The sequence below is a fragment of the Pteropus vampyrus genome, unplaced genomic scaffold (genome assembly GCF_000151845.1).
Source record: "Pteropus vampyrus isolate Shadow unplaced genomic scaffold, Pvam_2.0 Scaffold117, whole genome shotgun sequence".
Taxonomy (NCBI): Eukaryota; Metazoa; Chordata; class Mammalia; order Chiroptera; family Pteropodidae; genus Pteropus; species Pteropus vampyrus.
The window spans coordinates 1,711,966-1,728,393 of NW_011888898.1; the positions used below are offsets into that span (position 1 = coordinate 1,711,966).

At 40.2% G+C, this 16,428-nt stretch overlaps 1 pseudogene; it reads left to right on the forward strand.

Annotated features, from left to right (window-relative positions):
• Positions 1-16,030: 16,030 nt before the first annotated feature.
• Positions 16,031-16,146, forward strand: LOC111743668 (annotated as a pseudogene).
• Positions 16,147-16,428: the final 282 nt, after the last annotated feature.

The window sequence follows — 16,428 nt, forward strand, 5'->3', positions numbered from 1 at the left end:
ATGTATACATTTTGTGTATCTCTACATGTCTTGTGTACCTGGGTGTAGTTTTCAGCATTCACCTGTGTTTCTTGCAAAGGAAATTGCACATAAGCAAACACAAAATCCATGTTATGCTTGAATTGCATCCTGATATATATCAACCACATTGGAACAGATTTGTGTTTTCAAAACAAACACTAGATCAGAACTGACTATATGAAGGGGTAAAAAAAAAGTTCCAGGTGATGGAAGTACAAATATTTCTGGATCATAACTTGCCTTTCGTAACTCAGGTTTTACAGAAAGGTAGAAAACAGGTTATGTAAGTTGAAAAGTGGTAAAAGTAAACATCTATGGAGCATCGACTATGTGCTTTTTACATACATGATCTTATTTAACCCTCCCTGGAACTCTTGAGGTAGGAACTACATTGAGGAACTGGAGGCACAGAGAGAGATTAAGCAGCTTGCCCAAAGTCACACAGCTGTGATGTGCTAAAGCTGAAATTCAAACCCAGGTCTGCCCTGACCCCAGTTTATGCCCCTATTCATTATTCTGTACTACATTTGAGCTGGACATGGTACCGGCAGCTGTGTTTAAGTAGCAAGCTGTCGGAGACCCGAAACAGCGGAAGGATATAGGAAGGTGTAGCTTTAGGGGGCTTGGCTTCAATGTGACACGCACTGGAGGACACGCGCCAGCGTCCTGCCAGGAATACCAGTGGATGTGAGACCATCACGATGACCCTCCCGGACATGTCCAGTTCTACACGGAACTTCTTGGGTGGCGGATCAGCTAATCATATCAATATCAAGATTTACAGACCGGAGAAGGCAGGTGTGGCAGCCCACGTTGCTGTTCAGAGCAGCACTTTACCTTCTTAAATAAATGCCACTGGTGAATACCTTTCTCGGTTTATCTAGTTTGCAGGCCACACGAAGTGTCCGAATCATCTCAGAGGCAGTTTGGCATATTGTGAAGGCTCTATACATGCCTGGGGTCCAACTCCAGCGTCGCCACTTGCTAGCTGTGTGATTTAGGCAAGACACTTTACTTCTCTGTGTCCTCATCTATGAAGTAGAGGATAATAATTGAGTGGTTGTGCAAATGCTCAGTGCCACCAACCACAGTGGGCGCCTCATAAATGTTAACGAGTGGAGTGATTATTGCCACCCATGATGGCCCGATATTGCTCATACATAGAATTTTTGATCAGGAGTCCAATTTAATTTAGTAGAATGCCATGATGTCTCAGCTCTTCTTACATAGTTCCAGGAAATAGGTCCAGCCGGTGATCTGAAATCTTTAAACCAGGTACCCCAGAAGTTAAGACATTTTGAGCCCATTCCCTCCATTTGGGCATGTTTATTTATTTATAAACTCTCTGTATTTTGAATTCTACCGCTCCAAACACTATAAAAGCTCCCGTTTCCTGCAGCGTACAAGCCAAAGTAATAGCCACAAGAGCCCACCCAATACGAACTGGCTTCCTATTCTCTGACTTCGTCTCAGAATTCATTCTGCCCCAGCCAGCTCTGGCCTCCCTGCTTCTTTGCACACATCGGTCATACTCCCACCTCAGGGCCTTTGCACTGGCCGTTCCCTCTGCCTAGGAGCCTCTTCCATCAGATTTCTAAAGGCTCACTCCCTCACCTCCTTCGGGTCTTTGCACAAACGTCACCTTCTCAATGGAGCCAACCCCTGACCACGTGGGTAAAATTTCAACCACCCGTACTCCCATCTTTCTTTTCTGCTATAACAATTTATATTTTTTAATATACTATGCAATTTAATTACTTATATTTATTATTTTTTCTTCCCCACCCCCCTACTGTAAGCTCCATGGGGGCAGGGAGTTGTGCTTTATTCATTGTGCAGATCAGCCCTTGGAACGGTGCCTGGCACTGTGGCAGGTGCTCAATAAATATTTGTCAGGTTAAACAATTGCATGAATAACTGAATGAATGAATGAATGAATGAATGAATGCTTCTTTTACACTTATAAGACTGTAGGCTAAATCCAAAAAGACAGCTTTGTTTTGGTAGAAACTTCTCATTGTCTTTCAAGATCTTGTCTCTTCCACAAAATGGAATTGTCAGCCGAGCTGAAAATTTCCACTCAGAATAAAAACGACCATATTTCCAAGTCTCCCTGTAGTTTAGGTAAAGTCAGGTGACTAAATTCTGGCCAATAGGATGTAAGTAGGAGTGTCAAGCATCAGGCGAGTAGCTGTGCTCTCTTCTCTGTCCTTTCTTCCATCTTGCTGCCTGAAACTTGGCCACTGTCATCTCAGCAGTGAGGTTAGTTGAGTCTGCAAAGCAAAGCAGAGAAAATACGCCTGGGTCCAAGGAGTTCGTAACGCCTTAGACCACCTACCTGGCTTTTAATGGAAAGACAATAAACTATTATCTTGTTTAAGGCACTGTTTCTTACGGTTTTCTGTCTCCCCCTCAGCTGCAAGTACAGAATACACTTCATTTAACCAGGAATAAAAATTAAGTTAGGCTTCTGTTTAATTTCAGTGTGCAATGGGCAAGCTTGTCCCAAATCCGCATCCAGCACAGTAGCCTTCTCTAGTTGGTTTATATTGGTGAGCCACCGGTTTCTAATATTTCTGGAATCTGAGTCATGTACACTCTTAAGTTATTACACACAATATGTTATTGTGACTTTAATCAAAGGAATATATTCTTGCTTGATATATTAGTCACATTGCTTCTGGATCATCAGAAACAGCCAAGAATGCTTAGCTAGTCATATTGCATCATTTTATCTGTTCTTTCCTCGGCTGGCCTGGTTTAATATCAAATAAGCAAGATCTAGGCAGATGCTTGGTCTTCCATTTCATTTCTGCGTTTCTTTTCCAAAGGAATCAGCTTCCAAGGCAGAGGAAGGAAATAAATAACTATCCACTGGGTTTTGCTACTGAAGTGATATAATTTACATAACAGCAAAATTACAACCTAGAATCTCCAGTAGCAATTATGATATAAAAGAAGAAGACACAAGTTTGCACTGAAACCCACAGCAAAAATAAAGAGTGGAAAATGTTGGTAAACTTCACATAAAATTTAAATACTAATTTAATCTCCTTTGCCTAGAGGGAGAGAGGAGGAAAAAGCATTCTTTGGCCCTAAAATTGAAGTAGAGGGGAAACTCTCAGATAGTCAACTCAATTCTAAAAGCCCCAAAGCAGGAGAATAGATACGGAAAGAACCCAAAAACTCACAGAAATGAGGTTGCAAACGAACTTTCTAAGCCTGGCGATAGATGTAACCTTCCCCCAAACAACAACACAGCTAATTAGGATCCTTATTTTGTCCTGAAAGACAACAAATTCCATTTTTGTTCTTTGGACACACCTGAAATTCTATGAGCTTGCTCTAACACTCAGACCATATTTTCATTGTAGCTAAGTTATTGATAAGCAAACGTTAGTCCTAAAAAGCAAAACTGTTCTTCATTCACCACATAAAAATTGAAGAAAGTCATGGATTTGGGGACCAATTTAATGCCCATCAAGGAGGAATATGCTTTAAGAAATTTGGCCATTTTCCCAAAACGAGAATTGGGCTCTAGGAGAATAATCTGGAGATGATCTTAGCTCGTATGCTAGATCATTTAGGTGATGTGTGGATGCAGCACTCAATAATGAAATGGTTCGCCTTCAATCTGATTCCAGTAAGGAAGCTATCTCTGTTTGGTACTAATAGATCGTTAATGCCTTTCCACACTTACTCATTTATCCTGTTTAACAAAGAGGCAGCAGGTGTCAGGGGCCGAGCCTTTAGAAGGTTAGTATTCCTAACAAGAATTTAATTTTTAAAAAGTTTACTGGTACCGTTACCTCCTATTTATGATCACTGACACTAGGTTTTCCATGGATCATAGTGGCATATAAAATTTCCTTTTAAATAAATGTATGTAAGTTAAAAAACAGGAGTTAAATCGTGATATGTGTATTAAGTAAAATATTGAATACTCAGACTTGCCAAAAATGGCGACAACGCCACACAAACGATGAGGACTGGGTGACATCGCATCGGAGACCCTTTCCCTCCCAATGTCTTCTGCCGTCCTTTCAATGTCTTTTAGGCGAGAACTTGAGGACCGTGGTCAGCCAACTGTGCCCTGCCACCTGTTTTATATGGCAAATGTGGGGGAAAAAAAAAAACGGTTTTTCTATTTCTAGATTGTTGGGGGGAAAAGCAAAAGAAGAAGATTTCATGACATAAAAATCACATGGAATTTACATTTCAGGCTCCATAAATTGTTACTGGTTCACAGCACAAGCAGCGTATGTTGTTTGTGCATTATGGTTGTTTTCTCAACACAATAGCAGAGTTGATACCCAGACAGTGAAGATAACCTCCCAGTGGGCACGTATCCAGCCACTGGCAAGGCCGTGGTCTGCCCACCTCGTAAGATTCACCCAGGAAAGGAAAATGGCTCACGTAGGCCCGTAAGACTATTAGCGCCTTATTTTTTTAAGGTGTTATACTTTGCAAATTGCTTCTCCCGTTTATGAGCTCATTTGTCCACTGATCCCTCAAATGCTCAGAGTGGAACTCGTTGGTTCTGCCACCTGCCTTTTAGCCTTTTTCTTCTAAAGAGAGGAACAAGGTGAGGGGGTGGCCAGTGGGATCCATACTACATAGTGAATGAAATAAATGAGAGGTTCATTGTTTTATTTTGTGTTGTTTTTTTAACACTGTAAATACAGTACCTGTACATAGAAAAAAGTAAAGAAAATATAGAAAGGTAAAATGGATAAATCACCTGGAATCCCACCACTCAGCTAATAAGTGTTAACATTTTACTGCACATACATGGAACTGTTTATTCAAGTAGTATAAACATATAAAAATAGTATAAAAAAATCAGAATTCTCCGTGAACGCTGATGAATATGACTCTTTTTACCTTGAGATTCTAGAGTGTGGTAAGCTCAACTCAACGAGCCTATTGATAAATATAAAAAATCCAAACTGTTTTATGGTTTAGTTCAGCTGGATATGAAAGTCCTTATTTCTATTGTGTGATGAACTTACCTGGTTGTCACTTTAACATCCCCTGACTGGTGAAATACATGCTCACGTGGAAAGATAACATTGTGTTCACCTGGATTAATTAGTCAGACTTTCTTCTCCTGACCTAATTTTTAGGGTGTATTTTTATTTGCATAATTAAAAGGTTACTTATAAACTGGAAAAACTGGTTTGATTTGGTTCAGAAGTATAACAACTGGTCACTTAGAAAGCATTCTTGCTTCCAATATGAGACAATACTTGTCGAGCTAGTAGCACGAGTTAAGAGTTTTGTAAAAATAGTTGATAAGCGTCAGTTGATTATAATTTGGTCAGAAACGAAGGTATTAAAATAACTGGGAGGTTGCGGAATGTATGCATAATTTAAAATTTCTATTTAAAGCTATAACGCCTTAAATTTTCTATCAGTAAAATATATAGATTATCATTTTAAAATGATAAATGAAAAGATATAGAACCAGTAACAATAAAATTTTCTGTTTTTAAAAATTATAATAGAGGACTAATATGGCCTATTGAATTTTACCGTATATGAAATAATTCTACTTTTCTGCATTCATTTATAGTCTTAAGTGTATGTTTTCTTAATTAGAATCATAGCATTCTACAATTATATTTCTAACTTTTCTTTAATGTTTTCCCCTGATATAAAAACATCTTATACTTATTATAGAAAAACTGGAAAACACAGAACTTATAAACTTATAATGAGGAAAATTAAAATTATCCCTTGACTCAGAGATAATGTCTATTAACATTTTTAGAGATATTTCTTTCTGTTTATCATATATATGTATATGTAAATATATATCAACATTGACATATATTTATATATGTATATTTTATATTAATATTCCATAATACAAATAAAATATATTTATATTTAGAAATATATTCTATGTTTCTCAAAATCTAGACTGTATTTTGTTAATTATCATTATATTATAACCACTTTCCCATGTTGCTACAAAGTCTTCTTAATTCTCATTGGCAGAAGTGGATATAAATTTATCGAATATTAAACACACTCAAGCTCATTTAATTATCGTTTCACTATTGGACATTGATGGCTCCTTCATTTTGGGGGTAGACTCAAAATTAAGAAAATATAGACTTTAAAAATGTGAAACATATAGAAATGCTTATAAACAAGGGTAGAAATGTACATATTTGCAGTTGATAAGAGCTGACAGCTGGGGTGATATGGAGGTAATAGACTTTGGGGATTAGCTATTTGTTCCTGTTACATTTCTGTTTAATAAATAGGTGTTAATTTTCTATATCTTTGGATCTTTGAGTCACTCGATGGATAAAAGCCTTCTCCCTTCAAATCATAAATTCTATCAAAATTCACTATAATTTTAGACACTAGCTTCAAATCTATAGGGCATGATACATCATTCTATTTGTTTTGATTTATAATAACAGTTATTGAGCAGCTGGTATGGACTTTATATTTGTCATCTAATCCAAGGGTTAGGAAACTTTGTAAAGGGACAGAGTAAATATTTTTGGTTTTGCAAGCCATACAGTCTTTTGGCAACTGCACAATGTCTGTTGGTGTGAAGCAGCCAGAGGCAAAGTCTAAATGTGTGGCTATGTGCCAATGAGGCTTTATTTATGGACACTGAAATTTGCATTTCATATAATTTTCCTGTGTTACGAAATATTATTCTTCATTTGATGTTTTCCAACCATTTAAAAATATAAAAACCATTTTTAGCTCACAGCTATACCAAGACAGATGGTGGAACGTATTTGGCTAATGGGCCATAGTTTGTCCAGTTCTGTTCTAAGTTAATCTTGCCAACAAACCTATGAAGTGAGAATTACTTCGCATCATTTTGTGGATGAGGAAACTGAGGCTCAGAAAGTTTAGATAACTTGCCCAAGGTCACACAACCAGGAAATGACAAGGCCAGGATTTACACCCAGCTTGCTATTGACAAAGTTTTTGTGCCTCTTCAGAGCTGGGTGTCTGGGAGTGATCACATGACCTCTGCAAACCTCAGTCTTCTCATCTGTAAAATGGGAATCACGAGAACAGTACCTTTCCCATGAGGCTTCTGTGAGAATTTAGTGTAACAAAGCATATTCTTGGCAATACCAAGAGGTAAAAAAAATGTAATCAAATATTATCTTGTGTTGTAATTTCTTTTATACAGAGAGGTGGTTTAGAACTGGCTAAAAGTATGGACTCTGGAATGAGACAGTTTGGGTTCAAATCCTGTCTCTAGCAGGACCTTAAGCAATGAACTATAAGGTCTTGTTCCTTAGTTGTTTATCTGTAAGATGGATGATAACCGCAGTATGTACCTCATAGATCATTAACAGATTAAATGAGTAAATACATGTAAAGTGCTCAAAAGACCGAGCACAGTCGATCAGTTTGAACTATTATCATTATCTTCTCTTCTTGCACTTGAGTAGTTAGTTCATAAGGATCTAACTTAGCAGCCCTAACACATCAGGCATGAAAACACAGCTCCGAAAAAGGTTGCTACAAAATGAACGAATGAACGAATGAATGAATGAGTAGATAAATGAATTTTTTTTAAAACGTGAATGAACAAAAGTTTAAATTTAAATTAACCACAAAAGTGGTTAATTTTTGGTATCTGGTACCGTATGAACCATTTTTATTTCTTCTTTATAACAGAATCACTGCATCCTCGATGTAGTCATTGATCAAAATAGACATCATCCTGTTCTGGTCACTCATCCATGTCCATTAACTGCCTAGGGTAGAGTTGTTGGTGTCTTAGAGGATCTTATGGAGGCCCAACTGGTACAGAAACATGTTTGCAGTATGAAAACGAGAAGAAACTGGACATATAACCGCTTCCAGTGGTTCTCCCAGAATTGTAGATATCTCAGCTCAGTAGAATTTCCCAAGTAAATGTGCTGCAAGATATAGGATTGCAAACTTTTTATTGCACAAACCACAAAGACTTTGAAATCAAAAGATAAGCCTCTACCGACACCATCATTTCACTTAAGAATGGGTATTGCAACACCAGAAATTAGGTGGAATAGGACCATTTCAGAATAAAATGTGTTCTTTTAATTGAATAATATAACTATCTATGAAAAAGTCAAAAGCAAAACCCCAAATCCTAGGTCAGCCACCTTCTAGCTCTGTGGCCTTGGAGGGGTCACTTCATTTCTCTTAGGTTCAGTGGACTCGTCCAGAGAATAGGAAAAAATACCACTAATAATACCCGCCTTTGAGAGCAGCTGTGCAAATTCCATAAGATACTGCTTGTCAAAAGCACTCGAGCGTGTTATACATCAGAGTTTCTCCATCTCAGCACTGTCGACACTTTAGGTCAGATAATGCTCCGGGGTGGGGGACGCCCCGTGTGTTGTAGGGTGTTTAGCAGGGTCCTGGTCTCTGCCCACTAGATGCCAGTAGCAATCTCACCCCTTCTCATCCAGCTCCGAAATCTGAAAAACGTCTTTCAACATCGCCAGATGTTCCCTGGGAGGCAAAACTGTTCTCAGTGGAGAACCTCTGGTTTGCATCTCCCCCACCCCAGACTGGTGCAGGTCCACAGCGTCGCCTTCAGAACCGCTAGTCTAGTCCAGACCTCTCGCGTTACGGACGAGGGAACCAAAGCCCAGAGCGATTGCCCGTCGTTACCGCATTAGTTTCTGAGGGCTGCCTCGACCAATTTCCACACGATGGACGGCTTAAAACGACTGAAGTGTATTTTCTCACAGCTGTGGAGAGCCGAAGTCCAAAATCGAGGTGGCGGCAGGGCCCTGCTCCCTCTGCAGGCTCTAGTGGGACATCCTTCCTTGCTTCTTCCCGCTCCTGGGGGTGCCAGGCGCTCCTTGGCTTGTGGCCACATCACTCCCATCTCTGCCTCTGTCACCACATGGCCTTCCGCTCTGTATCTGTCTTCTCCTCTTTGTCATTGGATGTAGGGCCCAGCCAAATAATCCAGGATCATCTTATCCCAAGACGGTTAAATCTATTGCACGTGTGAAGACCCTCTTTCTAAATAAGGTCACGTTCATAGGGGATCAGTACTGGGGATTAGGATTTAGACCTGTCTTTGGGGGAACCGTAATTCAACTCGCGACGCGACGGATATATAGCTGGTTGGTAATAGGGCTGGAACTAAGGTGTTAAAAGTTCTGAGGGCCAGTATTATTACTTATTAACCTTTCTAAATTTCAATGTCCTTGTCTGTAAAATTCTAACTCAGGAATCTACCTCACTGGGTGCATAGCGACCCAGTTTGTGATCCTAGTTTTACACAAGAAAGTCCTTTTCACAATGCCTGGCTTATAGCAAGTGCTCTAGGAATGTGAGCTATTGCCATGGTAATCATTATCATCCATTTTATTATCATTAGCTCTTTCCTTCAATTAAGTAAACAGAATATCCCTAGGGAAAGACTGCCTCAAGCTGTGAACTAGATGGTAACACCAACAATTCAATTCTTTGTCTTCTAATTAGTATTTCTCCCTGTACAGGAGGTGGAACCGCCAGTCTACCTTGGAAAGAGAAGTAATTAGTAACGACAGGAAAGCATATTGTGTACTTTTTCCTTCATTCCCTTCAAACTAGCAAGAAAAATGGCATTTCTTTTCTTTTTCCACAATTAGATTCTGAACTCCTGACATCAGTGTTCAGCTGCTTTTAAACAGACAGGATGGTCTTGGGAAGAATTTTAACCCAGAAGAAAATGTGTTCTGTGTAACTCTCACCTTCTGGAAAGTTCTGACTGGGAGCAATTTACATACAAATTGATTTCATGCCCTTTTCTTTGTCAAGCTGAAGGCTCTTTAAATTTATCTCCTTCCATCTTTAGTAACCGAGCTGAGTTACTAGTTAAAATATATACCCTGCTACAGCAAGGTAATTTTAAAGGCTGAAACGTGGAGATGTAGGACAGTGCAGTAGAGTCTAGGGGTTTCTGAAGTGAAGTCAATTGTCCGGCTTCACAAGGGACATTTTCCTGAAACAAAATTGTGGCCGAAGTTCTCGATCCCTTATCCAACTGCCCTGTCTCCCTTCTTCCTTGCAATCAGACCTTGACTTTTATTCGAAAGTAAGCTCCCTTTACCTTTCCACCCATCTATTGAGCCCTTTTACCAGAGATTGTTCTAGAAGTGGGCATGCAACCCAGTTTTAGCCACAGAGACAAAAGGGAAAACCTACGAGGGGACTTTGCAGAAGGATTTTCCTCCTCTAGAAAGATAGATGCTCAAGGATAGATCTCCTTTTTCCTGCCTTTGACATTGTTGTGGAAGGGCCGGGGCTGCAGCAGCTATCTTGTGACTGTGAGGATGCTCGCTCAGGGACCAAGCCAATATGATGAAGGGATAGATAAGGGAGAGGGCTTGTTTCTCGATGGTATTCGTGTTCTCCTGAACCAGTCCTTGAACAGATTCTTGTTAAGTATAGTAAGGGATGGCCTTACTGTTTGAATCAAATTTAGTCCACACGTGGGTACTTGCAGCTGAAAACGTCCTGATAAAGGGATACGCAGTGTTTCCTTCTCCTGGCTCCCTTGACGGAGTGAGTAATGGAACTGCCTTAAACTTTAAATAATGCAGATTATTGTAGAGCAGTCCTAAGGCATTCGTGCAATGCTGGCAGTTAAGGACACAGCCTTGGGAAGTCAACTCTGCTGGGCTCAAAACCCCACTCAGCTGTGTACCATGTGCCTCGACCTGGAAACTGGCCATAACACCCGAGGGGGGCCATTCGCATTGCTTTCTGTAGGTCATGCATTCTTTTTCATTACTGTTGTAGTCACTTGGGCTTCTGTAGTGGAAGCCGGAAGTCCAAGATCAAGGTTGGCTACTAGTGAGACCTCTCTCCTTCACTAGTAGATGGCACCTTTTCACTGTGTCCTCACGTGGCCTTTTCTGTGTGTGTGTGTGTGTGTGTGTGTGTGTGTGTGTGTGTGCACGCGCGTGGAAAGAGAGAGACCCCTCGTGTCTCTTCCTCTTCTCATAAAGACACCAGTCCCATTGGATTAGGACCTTCCCTGATGACTTCAAGGCCTGAAAGGCCCAGACTGCAAATACAATCACATCGTGTGTCAGAGCTTCATCGTGAACTTCAGAGGGACACAGTCCACAACAGTTACGAATTTCCTAATTTTCAAAGTTTTCAAAATTTTTTTCTTGAGATATGTATTGAAAAGGCTGTGTTTTCCAAACCAATGGAAAGATTGAATTGCGTGGTTTATGTGACATTCTAGGCAGATGATGTAAGAGAGCGCTTTTAAAAAAAAAAAAGTCTTTGCAGCCATGTGGATTTGGGTTCAAATCCCAGCTTTACCACTTATTAGCTGAGTGACCTTGGGAAAGTTATTTAGCTTCTCTGAGTCAGAGTCTTCCCATCCATGAAAGAAAGATGACGCTGTACCTGTCCTCCCCACCTCCTCTGGGGTACTGGGACGGATCAGAGAGCTACGATTGGTAAAGAACTTAGCACAGAGGCTGGCAAACAGGATGCTGTCAGCATGATTCTTTAGGTTTGAAACACAAATGCACTTAATTAGATGAAAAATGAATTCAAGTTGTATTTTAGAAAAAAATCACCATTCGTTATGGGAAATATAAAGAGCTGTATAAGTCATCGTTGGCTATTTTTATGATTCTTGCTTGGGAATGCAAAGGGCGGATTGCGTTTGTTATTCTCTCGGCCATGACTATAGATTTAACCTGGACTCAGAGTTCCCCAAAAAGCATATCCTTAAAATTATCTTCATTTCTATGACCTCGCAGATGTAGCTGTATCACCAAGGTCAAAGTCCCAGCTATAAAGACTTTCCTGGAAAACTTGTATTTAATTTACACTTTAGCCTTGGGGGTGTTATCTCAGCATCTTAACGTGTTATTTGAAAATCATCTCTTCTGTACCAGTGTTTCCTCCTGGCTGGCGAAAGGTAGCCATTCGGGTTGGTCAGCTTAAAACATTTTAAATGTCATCCTTTTCTAAAGTTTGCCCAAATTCCTCGGCTGTCGGTGAAGGGCATTGGGCAGAGGATATTTTTCCAAGTTTTGCCTTTCGGACTTTGATTAATTGGCATAGAAACTAGAAAATGTCCTCCTTAAATGGCGCGTCAGGGTCTGGACCTGTTCCAACTGTTCTGAAATCCTCTACAGTGTAACGTTTGGTTTGTCGCTTAACCTCCCCGTGCCTCAGTGTCCTCATCTGTAAACTGAGCACTATGATGGCCCCCACCGTACAGGGGTACGGTGAACACCAAACGATTTAACCCATGTAAGAAGTATTTATCGTAGTGCCTGGCCCAGAGTAAATATTTGCATCCCATGAGCATTTAACTTACGGGAAAATTCGACCACAGGACCTGGGAAAGTTAACAGAAGAGAATAATAATGGTCATGGCGGAAGTGATTCCACAGGCTGGGATGCTCGAGGGGCCCTGAAGTGAGACCGGACGGGAGCCTCTGACTGTGCTGCTGGTCCAGGTGTCAGCATCTCACCCCCAGGGGATCCAGGGATTCACAACAGAGCCCTGTTCTCCAGATGGGAGCCACTCACTCACTGGCTGCTCAGCCAAAGAGAGAATCGTGTGTTGCGTAGCTTTCCTCCACCTGGGGCCTTCCTAACTCATTACCAGAGGCAGTTTTGACCCTGTATTTCACCGGTTACAATTCAAACATTTGTGCCACATTTTAACACCTCTGAAATCAGAATATAGCTATAATCAATAGCGTGTTATAGTTTAACTGAAAGCATTTTCTCTTCTCTGTAATGGTATATAAAACCATGACATGATATATGCAGTTGTCACCTCGAATGCCGACCCTGATCTTTGGCACAAAATCTAAATCCATGATATACATCAGCAGTTATCATTATTACCATTTCAGTCTTCACCTCCCTCATCCACTCCCTAAATATTTTGCTGTTTGGAATGTATTCCTAACTCAAATTTTACTTGTCACTCAGTTCTAGCCAGAACGATCAACCTCTCCGTGGTTGAATTTTTCCATAGTAGACATTTTCCTGCTTGCTGCTCTCACCAAGCCATCCTGAAGGAAGGTAGAATGCTGAGGAGTGAGTGATGCGCGCTCCTTCTGTAAAACCGACATTCATTCGAAGACAAAGCAAAACAAAAGAAAACCAGTAAGCTAACTCAACCCATGCCTCTTTGAAGTAAACCATGAAAATCAAGCCTGAGCAGGCTTGTGAACAAAAGGTGACCAAAGTGAGCTTAACTCGGTGGTCCGAGAATGGAAACAAACAAATAAGTCAGTAAATTTCCACTAAATGGCTTTGGCGAAACTGTTCCCAGCATCACTTACCCTGGCCCCAAAAGACAATCCGTTTGGAGTACTGGGACCTTTTGAGATATAGCCTTTTACTGGAATGTTAGATATAAAAAAAAAAGAGCCTTGATAGAAAAAAATAAAAAGACAACCACATCATTAACGAGTACAAAAAAAATAAATAAACCATGATAGGTAATTTATTGAGCATCATTTCCATCACGAGTCCCAGCTAACCAAGTTATTATATCACTCACAGCTCTCGCGAATAAACTATATGAAATAGGTCCCCATGCATTTAATCCTGCAACCCTCTCATTCCTTCCCACATGCTCAGGGCCCTGGGATAAAAATATGAATTGAAAGAAAGTATAATGGACTTTGAATGAGCACATTACTTCCTCCTCTGTAACTGGGGAGCAGTAATAATAATTCCTGCCTGGCTGGAGTGTTCCTAAGACTCAAGGAGTCTGATGCCCTTTTTAAATGTAAATCACCACCTCATTTATGTTATCAATAGGGTTTAAGAGAGGTTCAGACCGGAGCCATCCAGTAGAAATACGATGCTGACTATATGTGTAATTTTAAACTTGCTGGTAGCTTTCCTTTAAAAAGATAAAAGGCAACAGGTGGAATTCATTTTAATAACATAGTCTATTTAATTCAAGAGAGCTAAAATATCATTTTAACATGTAATCAATACAAACATTATTAATTTGATATTTTACATGATTTTTCGTACCAAGTCTTTGAAATCTGATGTCTATTCTACACGAATGGCACATGTCAGTCCTCACCAGCCGCATTTCAGGCACTCAGTAGCCACATGTCGCTGGCGGTCACCGTATGAGCACAGATCAAAAGAGAATCTGTAAGATAGTTCAGCTCCTTCCCCTTCCATTTAAAATTCTTGAAAGATTTAAAGTTGCTGAATTGGTATCACATATTCATGGTACAAAAGTTCAGTAGGTACAAATTCCATACGGTGTAAAGTAAATCTCACTCCGTCCTCTGTCTTCCTGAAACTGAGCATCCGTCCCCAGAGGCAGCCACAGGTAATATAGTCTCAGGTGTTCCTGTCTTTTTCCAGACATATATATGTATACATGTGTGTGTATATATATATGTATGTATGTATGTATATATGTATAAGTACATACACACATGTACAGTTGACTCTTGAAAAATGCTGAGGTTCAGGGCACTGACCCCCTGTGCAGTTGAAAATCCAAGCATAACTTTTGACTCTTCCAAAACTTAACTACTAATAGCCTACTGTTGACTGGAAGTCTTACTGATAACATAGTCGATAAACACGTATTTTGTATGTTATATGTATTATATATTGCATTCTTGCAATAATATAAGCTGGAGAAAAGAAAATGGTATTAAGAAAATCATAAGGAAAATACATTTACAGTACCGTACGTATTTATTGAAGAAACTCAAAACCCACATAAAAGTGGAGCCGTGCAGTTGAAACCCATGTTGTACAAGGGTCAACTGTATATACACACATACCAAAATATACACACATATATATACATATTTATTTTTTACTCTCTTTTCTGCAATGCGAGCAGCTATATAGACTGTTCTTTACCCTGATTTTTGTTCACTTAACATTTTGTTATTGGCTAGTTGTGTAACATTGGGCAAATTATTACATTTCTCTGTGGCTCAGTTTCCTCATCTGTGAAGTGGAGGTGACAATACCTAAATACCTACTCCAGAGGGTTGTTGAGGAGACTGAATGAATGAGGAATCACACAAGACTTAGAATAATGCCTGGCACATGCAATAAATATTAAGCTTTTTTATTTTCCCAGTAGCTACAAGATTATTCATCGCATGGCCCTCCCCCGACTGACTGAAACAGTCCCCTGTCATGGACATTTCATTTGCTTTTCTTCTCCCAATCTCTTGCTCTCTCAAAGAATGCCACCACGAGCAGCTTTGTGCGAATGTCATTTTGACCACGTGCAAGTACATCAGATGATAAATCCCAGAATTGGAATGTCTGGGTCTGAGGGTTTGTGGGTGTTTAATTTGCGTTTCACGGCCAAATTATCTTCCCAGGAGACCTTACCAGGCGACAGTCCCACCTGCAGCGTGGGGGGGAGGCCTGTTTCCCTCACAGCCTCCCTCTCACAGGACATGTCAACATTTGTTTTCCCTCTGCCAATGTGATAGGTGGAAAATGCTAAAGCATGACGTTTTCCATTCGTCTTGCTCTGTTGTGTGGAAGCAAGGCGTCTTTTCATATGTCTGAGGGCTATTAGAATTTCCTTCTCTAGGAAACTTTGCTCATTTTTCTATTGGATTATCGAACTGAGCCTTTTTAATGCCTGTCTCCCCCACTGCCCTTCTGGACCTCTCCCCACGGACCACCTGAATGCCTTTCGCCCCAGCCCTTCCTGGCAGTAAGCTAGAATTCCTTTGCATTGTCACCTTGAGCTGTAACTTCAGTCTCATACTGTTAACTGTTCGCACGGGAATAGCATATGTCTTTGGCCAAATCATCAGTGTCCACAGAGCAAGAGTAGGTTTCTTCGTGTTCCGAGAATGCCTGGCACTGGGCCCGGCATAAGGCAGGCATTGGGTGAATACATTTACAACATATTTTTGAAAAAGAAAATCAGTGGTTGGCTGTGGTTCCATAGTGTTGTGGTTAGCACATCTGTTTTACACGCAGAAGGTCCTGGGTTCGCCCCCCAGTGGAGCCATAGTCCATGGTCTACGGCCATGCCACCCTGAACAAGCCCGATGTCTGATCTCGGAAGCTGAGTAGAGTCGGGCCTGGTTAATACTTGGATGGGAGACCACCTAAGAAGACCAGGTGCTGTAGGCATAAATTATAATAAATAATAAAAAAAAGAAAGAAAATCAGTGGCAGATAACTATAGAAAAAAGAACATCACTCACTATTTCACTTTTCCAATTGTTAAAATAATTCAATTTATTCCATCATTAGAACGATCAAATTATTAACCATTTTTATCATTAAATTATTAAAATGAACTATGAAAACTGTTGGGGTTTTAGAAAATTATTGAAATTCAAGCACCTTAGGAGCCAAAACAGTTTCTCCCCAAAGAGGACTACTTTCAATGGTTTGTTAAATACCTTTAAA